This window comes from Calidris pugnax, unplaced genomic scaffold, assembly GCF_001431845.1.
Source record: "Calidris pugnax isolate Ruff unplaced genomic scaffold, ASM143184v1 scaffold349, whole genome shotgun sequence".
Taxonomy (NCBI): domain Eukaryota; kingdom Metazoa; phylum Chordata; class Aves; order Charadriiformes; family Scolopacidae; genus Calidris; species Calidris pugnax.
In genome coordinates this window covers 1756090-1762105 of record NW_015091088.1, presented here as the reverse complement: position 1 = coordinate 1762105, position 6016 = coordinate 1756090, and the positions used below count along the sequence as shown (strand labels likewise).

Sequence of the window (6016 nt, the reverse complement as noted above, 5' to 3'; positions counted from 1 at the left end):
CGGGGCGGCGGGCTGCCGCAGCACGGGCGGGCCGCGGTCGCGGGCCATGGCCGGGGCGCTGGCAACGGGGGCCACCGCCGTCCCCCCGGCCTCCCGCCCCCGGGAGCCGCTTTAAGGCGGGCACCGGCCCCTGGGAGGAGCCGCCGCCGGGGCGGGAGGAGGCTCCCCGTGGCGCCTGGCGGGGGCTGGAGGGGGGGGAAAGGCAGGTCAGAATGAAAAAACCCCAGAAGTTAGGTGAGAAAAAGTTGGAAGGTTTGCTTTCTCTTCCTCTCCCACCGCGCCTTTTCTGCCATCTCTCCCTTTTTTTAACTTCCCTTCCCTCGTTTTGTCTCCACAGCTAGGTGCCCAAGGTAGCTGTGCTGCCAGTGTCTTAAACCACACAGAATGCAAAAATAAAGGGAGATGACACGCAGAAGTCGCAGGCTGAATGCTTGGGTTTCTTCCCTCTCTGCATGAAGGCAAGCATTAGAGCTGTAGGAACTGCAGAGCTTTATGAAGTTTCATTTTAGCAGAGCTATTGGGAGTTAGATTTATATACTCCAACAGGGTGACTGATTTGCTTTTATTTTTAATGCTTGTACTGATGAAAATCCAGGCTTTCTCTGGTATTCCTGAGAAGTGAGATGAATTTACTACTAATTCTGTAACTTCTGCATCACACTCTAATGACTACAATTGGATTTCTTAACATTGTCCTGCTCTCCTGTGTTCCACATTATGCTCAGGAAGCTTTTTTTGGACTACCAGGAATTCAGAATCCATTAGTGCAGAGGATATTTGATGTTTATTTCAATTTACCTTCATTTTACAGTTTCCTCTAGAAGTCATGATGTCAAATTCTATTTCAAAATTTAAAAGCTATACAGAATAATCTTGCTAGGAACCAAAGAAATTTAGTAAATGAAACTTACGACTTTGTATTTTGAATTGGTAATTCTGGAGTGACAAACTGTGAAAATGTTGATCAGTGTAGACTGTTAACACCAAAGATTAACACCAGAGAAGGAGTTAGGGGAGGCAGTTCCATTCAGTTTTGACTGCTGTCTTTTAAAATCCATTCTCTTGATCTGAACGAAGCTGTTATTACTTGATTTCTAAAGCCCACTGATGAGATTTTATCCACTATCTCATTAGAAAAGAGAATGGCTAAGTGGATGTGCCAATAAGTCTATTTCCAGTGTGTGCACTTCTTAATCTTTCAGTGTCATTTAGAGCAGTGCTCCCTCAGCTTAACGGGACAGTAAATGTCATTCGAATTTATAGAAGCACAAGTGTGCAGTCTTCATGGTGAAGTTCCCTGACAGATATGGTGTATGGTGGCCTGTGGGAATACACAGAATTCACGATCTAAATATTTTTCCTTTCTTTGCTTACCACAGTAGCTAAGCCACCTTCTCTGAAGCCCTCCTCCAACAAAGTGCTGAGCTTGTGCTTAAGTAAAAATATCTGTTTTGGTACTTTGATGTGTGGGATGCGTTCAGGCATGTGCTAAACATGCACTGCTCAGATCTTCTGCTCAGTAATACAGTGAAAGGAAAGAGCTGAGAATCTAGGACCTGCCTGGGCACTTTCTCAGTGAATGTGGCTTTGGGTGCACTTTTCCCACTGTTGATGCTTCAAGGTGCAGCTTAGGCTTGCTGTATAAAACAGACACTTGACTGTAATGGCTTGTGTTGATTACTGAAACTCTTTGCATAGTAGATGATATTTTTGCAGTTTCCTCCTGTTCCTTTTTTGTAACCTTCAAAACAGAGACAGTCCCATGCTCTGTATTTTTATACCACCTTGCTCAGCTGAGATTATTGGGTAGGGCACCTACATACTACTGTTCTTCAGGTAGTATGTGTGTGCTGCAATTTAACATTCCTAGTCATCCCCCTGAAGCAGAGCAGACAAAAATGATTAATTATTGTATCATTACAGTAAAAGAGCATCCTTCTGCCAGCCCTCAGCACAGATGTAGAGGTAGTATTTAGAGCTGCTAATCCCAGTATTTTTTTCCTAAACATGTTTGATAAGACATCTTAGAAAGGAAGAGACAAGAAACTAACACAGTTTAGAAGGGACTATTACAGAAATCATTAAGGAACAATTTATTTTGAAGACACAAAAATACACATGATGAAAGGCAGAGTGCTGCTTTAACGACCAAGAAAAGAGCAAAGGTCTCCTCTGGTTCTATTCACCTTCCATGTTCATAAAAGCCTCTTCCGTTGTCAGACTCTTTTCACCCAGTATCTATAGATGAAACTAAAGCAAAGCACACAGATTGCTTTGAGTGCTTAGAGAGTAATTGTCATTATTAGTAACACCTGTGAATTATTACAAAAAGAGGGAGTCACAAAGGACCCAGGTGCTGCCAGAGACAAGCTTCCTGCACAGCCGGGCAGGGAAGGACTGTTCTGTAACCCAGATTCCCACACAAGTTCTACATAGTCCCCAGAGGGTATGTGCTATTTTTGCACAGTTGCTTCCAGATGCCATCAGCATCCACTAATGTAAATGTACTTTGAGTGCTCTGGTCTCTGAGACAAGGGCCATCCTTGTAGTCTGCTGTGGAATAGCCACAGTTTGAAGCTGAGGGAGGTTTTTGTGCGCAAGGGGTTTAGCTTTATCAATGATTACTTGCTTGTGGTGTTGCATGGGAGTGGTAGGACCTTAAAAGGCTTCATAATTTGCAAACCTCCTGGTAGAATTGCACTTCAGTCCATCATAAATCCACACTGTTGCAGAAAAGTTGCCTGATCCTTTGGCTCCCCTGTCCTCACTGCCTGTTGCGTGCAGGCCTTTGCTTTCATCCAGCTGAAAATTAACGCAGAAAATTTTAAAAAATGTTTCTTTTAATCCACACAAATGCTTGTGCCAACAGAGGGGAGAAAACCTTTCTCTTTCAAAGGCAACATAGATTTATGCTGGATGTAACTAGTCTTAACATTGTACAGTCATGGTTGTAGCAATGATACCCTGTCCGGGTAGCGGTGAATTTGTGCTTTGGAACTCCTCTTAGGATGTCTATAATTGATTTTTTATCTTCTTTTTTAAAAACAGGGTTCTTGGCGAATGCTAAGGCCGAAATTCCTGAGTCACTAATGACATATCAAGTGTTAGAAGCAGAAATGCTGGACAGAAGCGAGAAGAGTCGTGGCCCAGGAGATCACAGGATGCTGAGGGCTGGCTGTCCTGTTCTGAAGCAAATGCAGAGATCACTGCAGACGGTAACTTACCACTCGGTTTTAGTAGCCTTTCCTCTCTAGGAATTCTTTAAATGCTCACATCCTATAGAACATGGAGTCCTCTGCCTCCTAAGAGAATCTCCAAAGCAGATTAACAGAATGTACCTTATATTTTTTTAAAGCTTTCATTTAAATCAAACAAAGCAACAGTACAATAAAGGGGCAAGGAAACTGTTTCTTGTAGGCTCAGGGACACTACCAATTCTGTTTCTAATTAATTCAAGATTTTAGTTTGTTCATGCAGTCATTTCTGATGTGGCATTAGTTTGGAAGTTAGTATTCTGTGAATGCTGAGGCTTCATTGTACCATTGTATATTCAGTAAATGTGGTAGCAGTTGCTGGGCCGTATTTTGATAAGCTACATGTGACTTTGCAGATTTACCAGCTGACTGGCCTAAGATCAGGAGCCTCAAACCTGCCCCCTTTTTCACATTTTAAAACCAACACAGTGGGGTGGATATTTACTCTTACAATTCTACAAACAACTCTACAGCCGTCGTGCACGTGGGCCAGGACTTCCTAAGAACAGCTATCTCAAATGAACTTTCTGAATTTTATTCTGTAAACTGTGCCATCTAGTGTGGTGACAGGGAATCTCAGCTGTAGCTTAAGAGCCCCGCTGAATCAGACCCGTAGTGTATCTCTCCCACTGTTCTGGCTCTGACAGTGGCAATAGGGGATGCTATTTATGGAGCCCTTTTGAGCCTGGCCAGTGTCTGATCCCATGGTATCCACAGCTGCTGTATTAGGGATGTTGGAGAGTACTGCTCTTACACAAGCCTTGTGTGTCTGCAGTACTTCTTCCAGCTTTACTTTTATAATAGAACAAAATGGAAATATGAACAAGCACAAAGGAAATGCAAATTAAGGAGCCCTGTTATTCCCTATGGCAGTACTAGTGGGGCATCTGCAAGTTCCACAGCCAGCTTGAGAACGAGAGTTTGGCAGGGGAAGCTCTGTGGAGACTCGTAGAGAGCTCTCCCTGAGCATAAGGACAACGTGTGTAAATACCCAGTGGTGCTTTTATGAAGCTCTGTTGAGGAGGGAAAGAAGAACAGATCACAGGTGAGGCTGGAAGCGGGTAGCAGCTTTCTGATGATAACAGCTGTCAGTGTTTGGTCATTGCCAGGCCTTACACTGTGGATTCTCACTGTCACAGACTGAAAAAGGCAGGCAGTCAGTGTCACCAGTCAGGTGAACAGTAAGAGACATTGTGCCTCTTATTCTGGCTGCAGGTGGTGCACAGGTGTGTTCCCATGACCTGCCTGCCCTGTGGTCGTGAGCTCACTGGGCACAGTGTCAGTGGTACACAGTGCTTATGGTGCCTTCTTAAGGGTGGTGGTGTAACATTGTGAACACCATCGCCTGTTTCTCTTGGATCCATTAAAGGTTAGCCCACATTTTGCTTTTTGTGTGTTTTAGGGTCAAGGTACCAGGTGCCATATCTGCTCTTAACAACTGTGGGCTGATGGGGTTCCTGAAAAATATAGAATTAAATGTGTAGCAACTCTCTTAATCATATTTCCTGTTGATAGAGCAGACACCAAGTACTAGTGCTGCATAAGTGTGCTTTTCTAGTTACCCCTTGCAGGAGCAGTAAAGTATAATCATGTTCAGTACCATTGATTCTTTCAGCGTGAAGAATACTAGGCAGAAGACTTCTGTCCTGTCCACTATTTTTGTTTTCTAACCCAGCCACTTGCAATTGAGTCATTTTTTTCTTTGCAGCCAAAGGAGTAGGCAGTTTAACTGGAAATGGTCATATTTGCTTGTAGTAAAAGAGGATGCACAGTAGAGTGGAGGAAGAGGATATAGTGAGAAGGGAGAAGCACAGATGGAGCTGTGGAAGCAAGTACAGAAGTAAAGTATTTGGTTTATCTCTTCTTCCTGTTCCCAGTGAAATGTGCCCAAAGGTAGAGCTAAAAGGAGATGGCAAAAGAAACTACAACATCTCACAGATATCTTAACCACAGCTCACAAAGCTAAGCCTAAAGTAGCTTTCCCTAGAAGCCAGGTTAAACTCTAAAATTCAAGACTCTGCTGCCATGGAGGTTTTCTTGGCAGTTGCTTTACACTTTCTGCATTGCACCCAACCAGGTGGAAAAATGGGAAGGGCAGAATATTCGTATACTTTGGACCTGCACCACACTCCAGGAAGAAATTGTAACCCTGATTGTCTTCCTGTACCATCCTTTTCCCACATTAATTGCGAGTATCTCGGCTGTGAACACTTCTCTATGCACCATTTCACAGGAGCCAGCAGGTGGCACATGAGGAGTATGTCTGAAGATGAAAGCTCTGCTCTTCCAGATAGCCAACAGATTTCTCTCAGTTGCCATTAGCTTTTGGAGACCTTCTGTCCTAGATTGGTGAACAAGAAGTTGCTTTTTGCAGTAAGACACTGAAGAGCGTAGGGAGAGCAGAGAAGCAGGCAGATTAGAACTGGTGGGAGTGCCGTCCTCAGAACCGGTCTTCAGAGAGGTTAATAATGAGGATAGGCCAGACCCAGACCTGTTTTACATTATCAGCCATTACAATCTGGAAGGCACCCAGGGAAGACGAGGGAAAAGTTGTTTCTCATAATGAATCAGTATGTGTGTCTATATGGCTTCCAGTCACGGTGAAGGAAAGCCAGGCACCATCAGAGCCTTTCCTTGTGTCCAAAGAATCAAAGGCAACAGGCTGAAAGGCACCTCAGGAGTCCCGTTGAGGGCTGGTGTCTGTAGGCTGCTGGTGGTTTGGAGGTAATCCATGAATGCATTTATTTTTAACCTCCTCCCCT

At 44.1% G+C, this 6016-nt stretch overlaps 1 protein-coding gene across 1 annotated transcript in view; it reads left to right on the top strand.

Moving 5' to 3' along the window:
* The window catches only part of LOC106897250 (coiled-coil domain-containing protein 158-like), a 40651-nt gene extending 37492 nt beyond the window's left edge, over positions 1-3159 (top strand). The window contains exon 24 of the mRNA XM_014957768.1: positions 3049-3159. The gene's annotated coding sequence lies outside the window, so the exon portion shown is untranslated. The remainder of the gene's footprint in view (positions 1-3048) is intronic.
* Positions 3160-6016: the final 2857 nt, after the last annotated feature.